We start from the raw sequence: 14729 nt of genomic DNA, 5'->3' as shown, positions 1-14729 counted from the left end.
TGAGGAGCACAGGGTTCAGACAGAGACATCCGGTAGGAGAGGAACTATTCACAGGGATTCTCTATAACCTAGTAAGGTGGAGAGGATGGAAGATGATAATGTACAGGAAGGTTCTGATGAGAAACAGTGAAATGAAAGAGTCTCCCTCAATTACATCATGTAATAGCAGACAGCTAAAATGGGACACATTTTAGAAGTGCTTAAATACAAAAGCGAGATGTCTAAGTACTAAGACGGGTGAATTTGAGTGCCTGGTATTGAGTGACAATATTGATAGAATAGGCATCACAGAAACCCCTGCACCCCCTCCTGCACCCACATGGGGAGACTGACCTGTGTGCATGGAGCAGCTGGCATTGCTTCCCCCCACTCCTCCCTGGAACGCTGCTCATCTGGGCACCCCTAGGGGCTGTGGGATGTGGGGGCAAGAAGTGAGATCATCCGAGCTCCCTGCATCCAGGTCACTTTCCTCAGCCGGGCTGCATAGCGGGAGGGCAGACAGCAGCAGCTTCTGATGCTCCCCTCACAGCACAGCCCAGGTGGGAAAAGTAACCAGGACGCATGGAGCACATAGGGTTGCTCCTCACTCCCCTCAAACCTCTATGGACTCATGGAGGAGCATTGGGGCAGGGGAGAGCAGTGAGCACCTTTGCACTGCCACACGGTGCCCTTTCACCCCTGGAACCCTGGGCAGCTATCGGGGGGCACTACCCCTAAGGCCGGCCAGGCTCCCCAGAACGAGCAGCAGAAAACACAGAGACTGGCCACACACTGAGCAATGGTAGCCTGGGCGGTTTGTAATGGAGGCTCAGGGAGGAGGGGTGTCATAACATTTTTTCCCAGATTTGGACCTTAGCGTCCAAAATATGGGTGTTAGCATGAAAACCTCCAAGCTTAGTTACCAGCTTGGACCTGGTAAATCTGCCACCAGCCAGGGATTTATACAGTGCCTGGCTCACTGTGGTCTCCCCAAAACCTTCCCCGGGGGACCCCCAGACTCAGATGCCTTGAGTCTCACAACAAAGGGGAATAAACCATTTCCCTTCCCCCTCCTCCCCTCCAGGTGTTCCCTCCCTGGGTTCCTGGAGAGATATACAGAAGCAAGCTCCGTGAATCTAAACAGAGGGACTCCCCCCTCCCTGTTTCCAGTCCTGGAAATAGAAGTACCAAGATAGCTAATCTCTCTTCCCCCTTACCCAGAGGGTATGCAAAGTCAGGCTAGTAAATCTAACACAACGAGATTTTCCCCCTGACTTCTTCCTCCCACCAATTCCCTGGTGAGCTGCAGACTCAATTCCCTGGAGTCCCCACTAAAGAAAAAATCCAACAGGTCTTAAAAAGAAAGCTTTATATAAAAGGAAAGAAAAGGACATAAAAATGGTCTCTCTGTATTAAGGTGACAAATACAGGGTTATTTGCTTAAAAGAAAAAAATGAATAAGCAGCCTTATCCAAAAAGAATACAATTTAAACATTCGAGCAACTACACATATGTAAATACAAAAAAACCAATATAAACTTATTGTCTTATTATCTTTGTATTTACAACTTGGAAACAGAAGATTAGAAAGGCAGGAGATAGAAAAATCACTCTCATAGCCGAGAGGCCACAGACACAAGACAAAGAACAAAGAACTCACACACAAACTTCCCTCCACCCAGATTTGAAAAAGTCTTGTTTCCTGATTGGTCCTCTGGTCAGGTGTTTTAGGTTACTGGTGTTACCCCTTTATAGGTAAAAGAACATTAACCCTTAGCTATCTGTTTATGACAAGGGGGCTCAGCCTCCCCAAACCTTGCATTGCCAAGGGGACAGTGGGGCCCATGACCAGGGGCCCTGGCCAAGTTAGGTCCCCCTGGAAAAGTCTCCCCTATGTCAGCCCCACGGCTGGAGGAGCTCCCACTCCCTGCTACAGCCTGGGGGCTGCAGCAGAGGCACAGAGCTTCTCTGGTCTCAGGGCCACAGCGGGGCAGGGGTAAAGGAGTGATAGGGTGGGGCTGGTGGGGGAAGGGGTGGAACAGAGGTGACAGTGGATGGGGCCATGGGTGGAAGGGGTGGAAGGGAGTAGAGCCACAGACAGAAGGTAGGGGCATGGTTCTGGTGCTGGGGCCCCCACACTTGTTCTCCCTTTCCCGGGGGTTTGGCATCACTAGCCCCGGCTTAGCGAGTAGGGTTCAGTGGTCCCCAAAATGTGGGGTGCGACTCCTAGGGGGACACAGAGGAACATTCATGGGGGCACCTCAGGACCTGAGCCAGCCCACATGGAAGGCAGGGAGGGAGCACCACTCAGCACCACTCTGCCACAGCTCTTCCCCAACCCCACCCTCAGCCTGAGACTCTGGCTCCCAGCCCAGCGTCGACCCCTTTACCCCTGTCCGCACCCCTCTCCCCAGCAAGCAACAGTCCCACTCCTCCCAGCCCCGGTTCTTGACCGTGGCTTCCGAGGGGCCACAGCCATGGCTAAGAGGGCACAATGTGAAATGTTTGGGGACCACTGGTTTAGGGTGACGTCCTCAATCACTTCTCTGCAGTGCAATAAAAGCTATTCCTCACTCACCTACCCCTCCATCAGGACGGACTAGGTATGTTCTGCTGCCCTTCACTCATACAGGAAGGAGAATAACATTTCATTCCACTCAATCCTAAAGTGATTTGTAACCGAAGACCATCCAAACTGGTCATTTTGGGGAAGCGGCCCCATCATGCTGCATAGCTAGGCAGAGTAGGTGTGTCTATGCAAACACAGTCTGTTCCTGAAGTCTTTCCTCAGCTCCTCACTAGGTGAGAGAGGGGAGTTCATTCAGACCCTGCTTACGCTTAGTATTAAAAAAACTCCTTAGTGTCCCTATCTCTGCCGGCCTTAGATTTCTCCTCCTGTCCGTTTTTTGACAGCTCAGATGAGGTGACCGAGTGGTTAAGGTGATGGACTGCTATCCCATTATGCTCTGCCTGCATGGGTTCAAACCCCGTTCTCATCAGAGGCATTTAGTCTTCTCCCTCCTTTATAGACAACCATCTCCCCCTTTAGTACAATAACAGATCAAACAATGTTGCTTGTGTTACCCAAAACTGGGTCAGTTAGTAAGCTTAGAGAGGACTAATAATGCCCCTCCCCCCCAGAGTTTGGCAGAAAGCAGCACATTTATTAGCTTGATAGCTAAGCTCAAAAGAAGGGATGGGGGAGGGTGTCACACTCATACTCACGCTCCCAGGACAGGCCTGGCAGTGGAGATGTGAGGATCCTTTAAGGTAAGTGTCCCACAGCGCAGCGATGGACGGTGCGATGAAGATCAGTCTCCCTGAGGTGCAATAGAATGTAACAAGCGAACCACTGGCCAGATGGGCCGGGTGAAGGGCATTCACTGGAGGTACAAAGGAGAGTGGGAAAGCCACTTCACAGGCATTCAAAGAGGGAAAGGACACAAGCTGGGGGAGGGGGGGAGTTTAACAGACCTTTTGAGCATACAGGTTATACAGAGCATACAGATCACTGCTGCTCCTACAACATGATAAGTTCTCAAGCAGCATGTTTCTTACTTTGTCCATCTGTCAATTTTGAGGATTATTGATGGATATTTTGCCATTGGTTGTGTGTTTACACAGAAATTGACATTTACCAACAAATACACAATTCTTCCAAGCCTGCCTAGTCTGCAGTTGATGGGTTTAGAGGGACACATTCATTCTTCCAGGTCCCCATGCCAGGCCTGTGCTCTCCAGGTTATCAACTTCCCACACTGCTGGGATCCTTCCCTCATCTCCCCCCAAACCACTGCCCCACCCCCACTTCTGGGGTCCCCTCTCCACACTGTCTAACTCCCCTGCTGGCAGGATCCCTTCCTGTTCCTTTCATTTCCTGCCTCCACTCTGGGCAAAAGCTCTACACTCTTCCCACACCAGCCGAGTTCTCGGACGCCCTCCATCGCATGCCCACCAACAAGTCTCCGGGCACGGACAGGCTGACCGTGGAGTTCTACCACGTGTTCTGGGACGTCCTCGGCCCAGACCTGGCCAGCGTCTGGGCCGAGTCCTTGCAGGGCGGGGTCCTCCCTCTCTCGTGCAGGCGAGCTGTGCTCGCCTTATTGCCAAAGAAGGGGGACCTCCGCAATTTACGGAATTGGCGTCCCGTCTCGCTCCTCAGCACGGACTACAAAATCATCGCCAAGGCCATCTCGCTGTGGCTGGGGTCCGTGCTGGAGGACGTGATCCACCCAGACCAGACCTACACCGTCCCGGCCCGTAGCATCTTCAATAACCTTTATCTGGTCCGGGATCTCTTGGAGCTTGAGTGCAGGGATGGTCTGTTGTTCGCCCTCCTGTCCCTGGATCAGGAGAAGGCGTTCGACAGCGTGGACCACGGGTATCTCCTGGGCACTCTGCGAGCGTTGGGCTTCGGGTCCCAGTTTGTAGGTTTTCTCCAGGTGCTGTATGCTTCTGCAGAGTGTCTGGTCAGGCTCAACTGGACCCTGACCGAGCCGGTCAGCTTCGGGCGGGGAGTGCGGCAGGGGTGCCCCCTCTCGGGCCAGCTGTACGCTCTGGCCATCGAGCCCTTCCTCTGTCTCCTCCGCAGGAGGTTGACGGGGTTGGTGCTTCGGGAGCCGGAGTTGCGGCTGGTCCTGTCAGCGTACGCCGACGATGTGCTCCTCGTGGTCCAGGACCCGGGCGACTTGGCGCGGGTGGAGGCTTGCCAGGCGGTGTACTCGGCGGCCTCCTCCGCCCAGGTCAACTGGGTCAAGAGCTCTGGCCTGGTGGTCGGGGACGGGTGGCAGGCAGGCTCCCTCCCACCCGCGCTTCAGGCCATCCGGTGGAGCGCGGGTCCGCTGCTCTATCTCGGCGTTTACCCTTCCGCCACACATCCGTCTCAGCCGGAGAACTGGCAAGGTTTGCAGGGCAGGGTGGCGGAGCGGCTCCGGAAATGGACAGGACTCCTCCGGTGCCTTTCCCTTCGAGGGAGGGCACTGGTGCTCAACCAACTGGTCCTGTCCATGCTCTGGTACCGGCTCAACACCCTGATCCCGGCCCCGGGCTTCCTGGCCGACCTCTGAAAGGTGGTTCTGGAGTTCTTTTGGCCAGGACTGCACTGGGTCCCTGTGACGAACTGGGAAAGTTCTTAATGTTTCTCTGAATACTGTGTTGGTGCCTCAGTGTCCCCATGGCAGTTCTTAAGTATCTGGCAGAGCAAAGGGCCAGTGCACCTAAATGCCTGACACTCTGTCTCCTAGCAACTGATGGCCTGGGCCCCTCCTCTGCAAAGGTGCCAGCTGAAGGTGTTGGATACAAAGGGATCAGGTGACCTCCTGGCTCGGGAAAGGGGCTGAGGAGAGAGGAGGGGCTGGGAGGGGTTGTTAGTCTGGAGCTGGCTGGGGCCAAGGGTGGAGGGCAGACCTGGGGGTCTGGCTCACTGCCCCCCAGAATGGACCCAGCCGAGGGGTCCGGTTCGCTGTACCTACAAGCTCTGTTATAGACCTTGTTCCTGTCGTCGAATAAACCTCTGTGTTACTGGCTGGCTGAGAGTCACGTCTGACTGCAAAGTGGGGGTGCAGAACCCGGTGGCTTCCCCAGGACCCCGCTGGGGCGGGCTCGCTGTGGGAAGCGCACGGAGGGGCAGAGGATGCTGAATGCTCCAAGGGAGAGGAGGCTCCCCAAAGTCCTGACTGGCTTGGTGGGGAGCAGTTCCAGAGCATTGCCCGGTGACTCCGTGACAGTCCCTGCAGGGGTACTCCACCTGCCCCTGGAGGAGGGAGGGCAGGGCCTGAAGTGTCTGCGCACTCAGGTCCATGTCTTCCGCCTCCAGGCACTGCAGAGGCTCCTTTATGGTGCGGGTAGTCCAGCATGGAGAGCCCTGGCGCACGCCTTCCTGCGCCGCTTCCGAGGGCTCCGATACGACTGGCAGCTCCTTTATCTCGAACCGAGGGGTCTTCCGCGAGATCTCTCCGGGCTGCCGGCCTTCTACCAGGACCTCCTCTGGACCTGGAAGCTGTTCTCTGCGACCAGGTCCGTGGCGGTCACCGAGGGGGCCGACCTCCTCGCGGAGCCCCTGCTACACAATCCCCAGCTTCGTGTGCAGGTGGCGGAGTCCCCCGCGGTGCGCCAGAGGTTGGTCCTGGTGGAAGGTACCAGGGTCGGAGATCTCCTGGACTATGACCGGGGAGGCTGGCTGGATCCCCTGACGCTCGCTCAACGCATGGGGCTCTCCAGACCTTGTACTCCCCGGCGCGTACTCCAGGAGGTGGAGGCCGCTTTGCCGCCCGCTGCTCGGGCCTACCTCAACTGGGTCCTGCGGGAAGGCACGCCCCGCCCACCCCCACCCCAAGCCCTCCGGACCTTTTCATTGGGCCCCTGCGCCGTAGGCCCGACCGACCCCCCCGCCCCTTCTCTGCAAGCCGGCTGCACGACCTGCAGCCAGTCCATTTCCAAACCGCGCCAAGGAAACAGCTCTACATGCTCATGCTCCACACCCTTCACTTCCTCACCCTCGTGTCCCGCCCCGATACGAAGTGGCGGGACCTCCTGCCACCTCTGGAGGGTGAGGAGCCCCTGTGGGTCAGCCTCTACTCCACCCTGGTCCCGGTGGGTCAGCCTCTACTCCACCCTGGTCCCAAGGCCCACTGGGGATATCAGTTGGCAGCTCCTTCATGGGGCCGTGAGCACGGGCATGTACTTGGCGCGGTTTACCCGTCCCGGACACCTGCCCCTTCTGCGGCGTGAGGGACACCCTGGCGCACGTTTACTTAGAGTGTGCCAGGTTGCAGCCCCTACACCGGCTCCTCATTAACATCCTCTTACGTTTCTGGCTGCACTTTTCCCCTCACCTCCTTCTCTACGCACTCCCTATCCGTGGCCCCACGAACTCCCGGGACCTCCTGGTCAACCTCCTCCTCGCCCTGGCTAAAAATACCATCTACACGACCAGGGAGAGGAGGTTGGCCAATGGAGACCCCGGTGACTGTGGGGCTTCTTTCCGATCCATGGTCCGTTCACGCATCCGGGCGGAGTTCCTCTGGGCGGCGTCCACTAGCTCCCTTGACGCCTTCGAGGAGCAGTGGGCGCTGTCCGGGGTTCTCTGCTCGGTGTCCCCATCAGGTTCCCTTCTTATGACCCTTTGACCTCACTCCTGTCCCTTTAGTAGTTGTCCCCTGAACTCCCCTGGGTTCTGTGGGTCCTCCCCTTAGGCTGGGGGGGATCCTTTAGCAGTGGGCGGGCTTTGCCCGCTCACTTCCCAGACACCCAATAGGGTCTTCCCACACCAGACGTTGAACCCAGGCCACCTGGGTGAAAACCAGGAATCCTGACCACTAGCCCATATGGGACTATTGTTGCATCTGACGAAGTGGGTATTCACCCACGACAGCTCATGCTCCAATACGTCTGTTAGTCTATAAGGTGCCACCGGATTCTTGGCTGCTATTATTACTACAACTCAGGCCTTGGCTACACTGGAGAGTTGCAGCGCTGGTGGTGGCTTTACAGCGCTGTAACTTACTCCCCGTCCACACTGGCAAGGCACATACAGCGCTGTATCTCCCTGGCTACAGTGCTGCATGTGCTTCACCTCGACTAGAGGAATAAAGAGAACAGAGCTGGTGATGCAGCGCTGGGGTGCCAGTGTAAACCATGATTAATCTTACTACGCTGTCACTGACCTCCGGAACCTTCCCATAAAGCTTTTAAGTAGAGATAACGCTCTTTGTTTTGGTGTGATGCCTCTGTTTGTTTTGTTGTGAGCTCAAGGCTCCCGGAGCTGCTTATCTAAAAACCAAACACAGTTACTGTTTGCAGTGAATGAGCAGAGGCAGGGGATCCCTTTGGAACACCCACAGCTGGTGTTTGCTTGAGGAGAGAAGCAGCCGGGTGGGCACGGGGGGGGGGTGGGTCTGTTTTGGATCAGCGGCTTATCTGGTCTGTGAGGAAAAAAACAAAGGCAGCTATTTGCATTTAGTGAATGAGAGAGGGGTGGGGGAGGGGGCTTGAACTTGCCAGGCAGGGAGCTGACACAGTGTCAGCTCCAAAAATCCACTCGCTCTGTCTCCCCCACGCTCCGTGTCACACTCCACCCCACTCTCCTCTTTTGAAAAGCACATTGCAGCCACTTGAACGCTGGGATAGCTGCCCATAATGCACCACTCCCAACAGCGCTGCAAATGTGGCCATGACAGTGTGCTGGTAGCTGTTAGTGTGCCCACACTGCAGCGCTTTCCCTACACAGATGTAGGAAGACAGCTTTAACTCCCAGCGCTGTACAGCTGCAAGTGTAGCCAAACCCTCTCTAAGCCGACCCCTTATGAGAACAGCAGGGACTAGCATGACTGGATGTCCCGATTTTTGGGTCTTTTTCTTATATAGGTGCCTATTACCCCCACCCCCGTCCCAATTTTTCACATTTGCCATCGGATCACCCTAGCAGGGGTTGCACACAGGGCTGCATTAACCTTCAGGTGCTGAGGTTTCCCTCTCTCCATTCCCAGCGCCTGTGATCAGGAAACAGACATCAGGGCTCCCAGGTGCTGCACAGACCATGACTCAGATCAGACCCCATATTATGCAAGGTGCTGTACAAATCCTGGCCAACACTGAGACACCCAGGGGGTTCCCCTCAATTTCCCTGAGCCTCTGCTGCTCAACTTCTTCTGACTCCATCTGGATCAACTCCCCTCGTAAAAAACCCACCTTTCCAAACAGTCCTTCTTTCCTTGTCCCCTGATTCTGGTTTCAAACCCTGGGACCATCTCCTCTCTTTGTCTCTCCCCCTCCAGGTGAAGCAGAGATGGAGGCAGCTTCAGCCACTGGAGTCAGTCTCAGCGAGCACTGCAGCCAGCCCCGGGTGGCGGCGGGTGTTTGCAGACACAGGAAGGAAGCAGCTGGGAGCAGGGAGTGCTGGGAAGAAAGCAGCAGGAGAACAAAGCTCAGAAACCCAACATGGAGAAATTCCAAGAGGCGGGGCTCTGACACATCCCACGAGCGGGCAGCTCCTGGGGGCAGGGCTCTGGCACAACCCAGGGTGGGGCTGCTCCTGGGAGAGGGGCTCTGGCCCAGCCTGGAGGCGGGGCAGCTCCTGGGGGCGGGGCTCCAGCACAGAGCGGGAGTGGAGCAGCTCCTGGGGGCGGGGCTCTGGCTCAGATCGGGGGCGGGACAGCTCCTGGGGGCGGGGCTCTGGCACAGCCCATGGGCAGGGCAGCTCCTGGGGGCGGGTCTATGGCACAACCCGGGGGCGGGGCAGCTCCTCGGGGCGGGGCTCTGGCACAGCTCAGGGGCAGGGCAGCTCCTGGGGGCGGGGCTCTGGCACATTGTGGCGGAGCCGGGGCTGAGCTCTCTGGTTCTCCACGTGCTGCCAGCAGCGCTGGAGCTGCCCGAGCCGGAGCGGAGCCGCTCTTCTCAGCTGCAGCCGGGATCTGCCCCCGGTCCCGCTGGGATCCACGTGGGGACAGAGACTAGGGCCCTTGGGTTCCCCTTGGTGTGGCTGGCGGCGGCAGGAGGGGAGGGGAGAAGCCGGAGCTGCAGGCGGGGGAAGGGCGGTGGGACATGTGACCTGGAGTCCCTGGGGAGTGAGAGACCCCGGGGGGGGGGGCGCTGAGGGGGCGGGAAAGTGACTCTGTCCCAGGGAGCCTGGTAGAAGCCTTGGAGCCGCCTCGGACGCAGTGGAGCTGCAGCAGGATCAGCCCGCCCCGCTGGGATGGGGGAAGCCGGGGCCCGGCCGTCGTGTGTGGGGGGGGACCCCGGGGCTCGGCCCTGGGGGGGGCGGAGCCTGGGGCAGAGCCCGAGGCCCGGCGAGGGGGCGGAGCCTGGGGCCCGGCGGGGGGGCCGAGGGGGAGCCCGCGGCCTGGCGGGGGAGCTGGTGTATTAAATCACTCCTCATAGCAATGTGCTACTCCAGGTCACTGCGCATGCCCAGTAACAGCAGCTGAAGCCGCTGCCCTTCCCTCTGCCCGGGCCAGCCGTAACGTTGCGATGGGGGCGGAGCTGGAGCAGGGCGGGGGAGTAACGGGGCGGGTGCTGAGCAGGATATTGATGGGCGAGGGAGGGCGGTCAGGCAGCTGGAGGCGGGGTTCGGGGGGGGCTAAAGGGCACAATCCGGGCTTGGGGGAGGAGCAGGAGTTGAGCTTAGAGGGATGCGCTGGCAGAGCTGCCCCCTTTGGTGTGGGGGCGGAGAAGCCGGAGTTGCAGGGAGGGGGAGGTCACTAGGGTGCGGGGGGTAGAACTGTGTCTGGGCAGCCAGGACATTCCTGGGGTAGGGGGCAGAGGTGAGTTAACTGGATCCTGTCCCTGTTTTTGCCACTTCCTCCCACACACACATTCTCTCAAGATTTCCCCTTTTCTCTCTCATTATCACACGTGGCTATAAAATCCAAGGAGATTCTCCTCCCCACCCCCCCAATGATCAGCTCTCTAATTGCCTCTGATTTTCCCTTTTCTCTCCATACTTCTCAACTGTCAATTTAATATCTCTCCGATGGGGGGTGGATTTTCCCACCCATTTTATCTGCAGCGATTTGTCCTTGTTTGGGTGGGAAATTCTTGCCCTGGGTCATTCCCCAGAACATGGCTCCCCCTGGAGTGGGATGGGATGAGGTTCCTGTTCTCTGCCAGGGCAGGGAAGGGAGGAGTAAATCCCCCATAGAGACTGCCCAGACCCCATTTCCCAATCCCCCTGCGACCCTCTTCCATTGTCCAGGGAGCCTTCCAGCTTCCTCCCCTTAAATCAGCTCCTCAAAGGGCTCTGAGCTGCTCACGTGAATGGTTGCCCCGGGGCCGGGCGGGACCATCACATTCTGTTTATGTATTGGACAGTCATATAAAATCCAGTCCAACAGTCCCCCTTTTCCACTAGTTATTTAATAGCAACTTCAAATCCCCTCTGATCTTGGTGGTTTTCTCTCATGTTATCAAATGTCGTTTGTGACAGGGTTCTCTCTGCGTGTCTCAAAGATTGATATAAAATACCCCAAACATTTGCCGCACTTCTCTCTAGTTGTTTTATTTCTAATTGAATATGATGGGCTGTTTCCCAATGTGCTAAGATGCAGCCGCCTCTGAGGTGGATCCATGGTGGCCATTATTTGCTAGTGACAGCCCGTGGACCTTTCTTGCCCTCCAGGCCTTCCATTCTCCTGTTAAAGAAGCACCCTCCAGGCTCCCTCTGCCTGTGTGACTGGCCAGCAGGAGGTGGTGTTAACTTTCTATCATTTCTCACACTCTGTGAGGTAACACTTGCACGGGCAGGGAAGGTGTCTGTGTGAGGAGATTGCAGCTAAAGGGGCATTGTGGTAGGGGGAAGCCTCTGGGTGGCTGGGCAGGGGGTACCCTAGTCAGGTTAGTGGGTTGTGGAGGTTTGGGGTTTTGGGGGTGGTGGTTCTGACGTGCCCATCCCTGAGGCTACGGGTCCTGGAGGTGGGTATCGCTGAGGGCCTGGCGGCTGCAGAACAGTGGGCGTGGGTGTCTCTTGGGGGGGCGGGACAGAGGATTAGAGGGAGCCTGGTTCTGTGCCAGGGGCTCTGTCTGTGCTTCCCCTGCTGGTTCCTGGTTTTTTTGCCATGCCCAGTGCACAGAGCTGGGGGAGGGGATCCCTGGCACTAGGTGAGGGCATGCCAGGGAAGCAGAGTGAGGGGTCCCACTGTAAAGCATCAGAGGGTCACACTGGGCAGAGGAGGGGGTCCCAGGCAAATGTCAGGGTAGATCGTTCTGGAGGGTGGGGGAGTTCCTAGGCAGGCAGTGAGGGACTGAGTTCCCAGTGGTGGGGTCCCTTGAGGGGGTCCCTGGCTGCTGGGGGCTCTTGGTGGGGGGAACCATTTGGGATTCCCAACCTGGCACTCATGGTCTGATGGGGGTTCTCTGTCCGGTGGGGCTTTGAGGGGTATCTGGGGTCCATGGCCAGGGACTCTGGGGCTGCGTCCCAGGGAATATCTGACGGGCCCCTGGCTGGGGGGTGTCTGGGGCCCCTGGCTGGGGGGTCTGGGCTCTGGGTAGTAGGGGATGTCTGGGGGCTGCTGCTAACCATGATCCTTCTCTCTATTGAGTCAGCAAGACATGCTGGGCTATGCCTGTGTAATGAAACTTCCAAAGCTTTTCCATGCCATGTGCTGTGAAGCTTGTGTTTGGGACACAGGAAGTACAAGCCACATGACAAAAGGAATATAAAGCGCAGCTGCATCATCTCCATCTTGTCTTCAATCCCCCTTCCTACCTCTGGAGCAACTTCTCTACAAACTGAACCCTGGAACAAAGGACTGAATGACCCATCCAAGCTGTGGATGCGTTCCAGACAGACTTTCAAGCCAGCAACTCACCAATACTGCTAAGAACCTGATATATCCATTTTGGAATGTATCTGACTGCTTTTCCATTTAACTTCTTTCTGACTTTCTTTCTTTCTTTTAAACCTTTAATTTAGATGCTAAAGAATTGTCTGGAAGGATGGAATTTAACTTCATTCTTTCATTCGTTCTTTCTTCTAAACATTTAATTTAACTGCTAAAGGATTGGCTGGCAGCATGGTATTTTGGATGAGATCCAAACCTATAGTGACTGGGTAATGTGGCTGACCTTCCACCCACCCACTTCCTGGATCCAATTAGGATCACTCTCCTGCTGCCCTCTGGCCATGCTGTATCACAGTGAGCAGAGTTTTTAAATAACCTCTCACTGTACGGGACCTAGTTGCTGATTAGGAGTCAGAGAACTGTCATGCAATAAAGGGGGCCGTGTGATTTCTTTTTTCAGAGTCTCGTTAACCAGTGTGTGGGATCAGAAGCACAGTTTGTGACTGGTCAGTGAGTTTAACTTCAGTGTTAACCACCAGTTTGGGGAGCATCTGCTCTCCCTTTTTCAGCCTGCTCTGACCTTGGCATTTTCAGTGAGGACTGCCCCAGGCACACCAGGTCACACTAAGCACTGAAGATAAATTAATAGAATGTTTTTTATGATCAATTTTTATGAAATCAACTGAACTCCTTTGTTTTCTTTCATCTGAGCAGGGTTTCTGGTTTTCCAACGTGATGTGATCTCCCAGCTGGAACAAGGGGAAGAGCCATGGGTCCCAGAGCTCCGGGGTTCAGAGGAAAGAGAGATCCTGAGATCTCCCCGCACAGATGAGGAAACATTAAACCAACTCAGAATCTGTAAGTGCCTAAAGGAAACATCTAGGATGCCCTACAAAGCTCTTGGGAAGTCTCTCAGTTCATTATTGTCCATAGCAGGGGTCGCATCTGCAGGGTAAATATAGCTCAAGGCTTCCTATAGATCCTAGCAGACACCGGGCAGTAGCTTTCTCCCTTCCCCCTGCGAAGTTGGATGGGATGTGAAGGCTGAATTGATCCCCTCCTCTCTCCTGTTGGGGGGAGCTGAGTTCCTGATTTTTATTTGACCTCTCTCCAGCACTTGTTTTGGTTTGGCCTTCCCCTTTCCATCCCTGTTTGAGGTTTCTGTCTCTATCACAGCAGGTGATGCAATGACGTGTGAGAAACAGGAGCAGAATTCTCAGCAGGGAAATGTTGAGCAAGTGGATAAACACAGAGCATTATTGCAAAGAATGAAAAGGAATGTGTCCAGCAGTCACGAGCAGGGAAGATCCTGTGAGGTTCAGCACAGACCAGAAAAAGAGCAGGGAAACCAGCCAGGGGAGAAAATGGATAAATTTATTTCCTGTCAGGGAACTCAGAAGGGCCTTAAGGAAACCAGAATACAGCAAGAAATCTGCAGGGAAAAGCAAAAAAATACATGCGCTGAGTGTGGGAAAAACTTCACTTACAGATCAGGCCTTTCTCAACATCAGAGAATCCACACAGGGGAGAGGCCCTATGAATGCCATGAGTGTGGAAAACTCTTCACTCAAAGATCAGCCCTTATTAGGCATCAGCGAATCCACACAGGGGAGCGGCCCTATGAATGCCGTGAGTGTGGGAAATGCTTCAGTCGCTGCTCAAACCTTATTACCCATCAAAGAATCCACAGAGGGACAGGCCCTACGAATGCCGTGGGTGTGGGAAAACCTTCAATCGCCGCTCACACCTTATTAGGCATCAGAGAATCCACACAAGCAAGAGGCCCAGCGAATGCCGTCAACCTGCCTGCACAACTCGTAAAGCGGCGAGGGCCACATTACTCTAAAGAAAACAGCTAAGGGCGGAAACCCCCCGGCCCCGCGGAACCACCCCCCCCTCCGGACTTCCCAGCCCGGTGGAAACACCCCGCCCAGTCCTGCAGAAACAAGCCCTCCTTCCCCACCACTACCCCACCAAAACAGCTGTGGGTCAAAAAGAACGGTTGAGGGTGGGGAGGTGATACTTGATTTTAAATCAACCAGGGGCTCCCAGCTGAAGAGGTGGCTGGGAGCCCTCAGAGTCAAATTAAAGGGCCCGGGGCTCGGTGGCTGGGGGAACCCGGAGCTTTGTGCGGCTGGGGCAGCGATTTAAAGGGCCCAGAGCTGCTGCTGAGAGGAGCCTGAGCCCTTGAAATCCCAACCCCACTCCATCCACTGGAGCTGTGGCCGGGATTAAAAGGGCTCTGGGCTGCCTGCAGCCGCAGGGATCTCTGATCCCTTTTGAATCCCGGCAGCGGCTGAGATTTAAGGACTCTGGGCTGCCCGTGGTGGCAGAGAAGTGATTGAGGATGTCACCCTAAACCAGTGGTCCCCAAACATTTCACACTGTGCCCTCTTATCCATGGCTGTGGCCCCTCGGAAGCCACGGTCGAGAACTGGGGCTGGGAGTGGGGCTCTTGCTTGCTGGGGAGAGGGG

The 14729-nt window shown here is 56.0% G+C and overlaps 1 pseudogene; it reads left to right on the top strand.

The window, feature by feature from the left end:
* The first annotated feature begins 13535 nt into the window (after nucleotides 1-13535).
* LOC127037821 (zinc finger protein 436-like) overlaps nucleotides 13536-14729 on the top strand; it is a 714289-nt pseudogene continuing 713095 nt past the window's right edge.

Source organism: Gopherus flavomarginatus, chromosome 20, assembly GCF_025201925.1.
Source record: "Gopherus flavomarginatus isolate rGopFla2 chromosome 20, rGopFla2.mat.asm, whole genome shotgun sequence".
NCBI classification, from domain to species: Eukaryota; Metazoa; Chordata; order Testudines; family Testudinidae; genus Gopherus; species Gopherus flavomarginatus.
The sequence above is the reverse complement of the archived record's forward strand: the minus strand, read 5'-3'. Positions and strand labels throughout refer to the sequence as shown.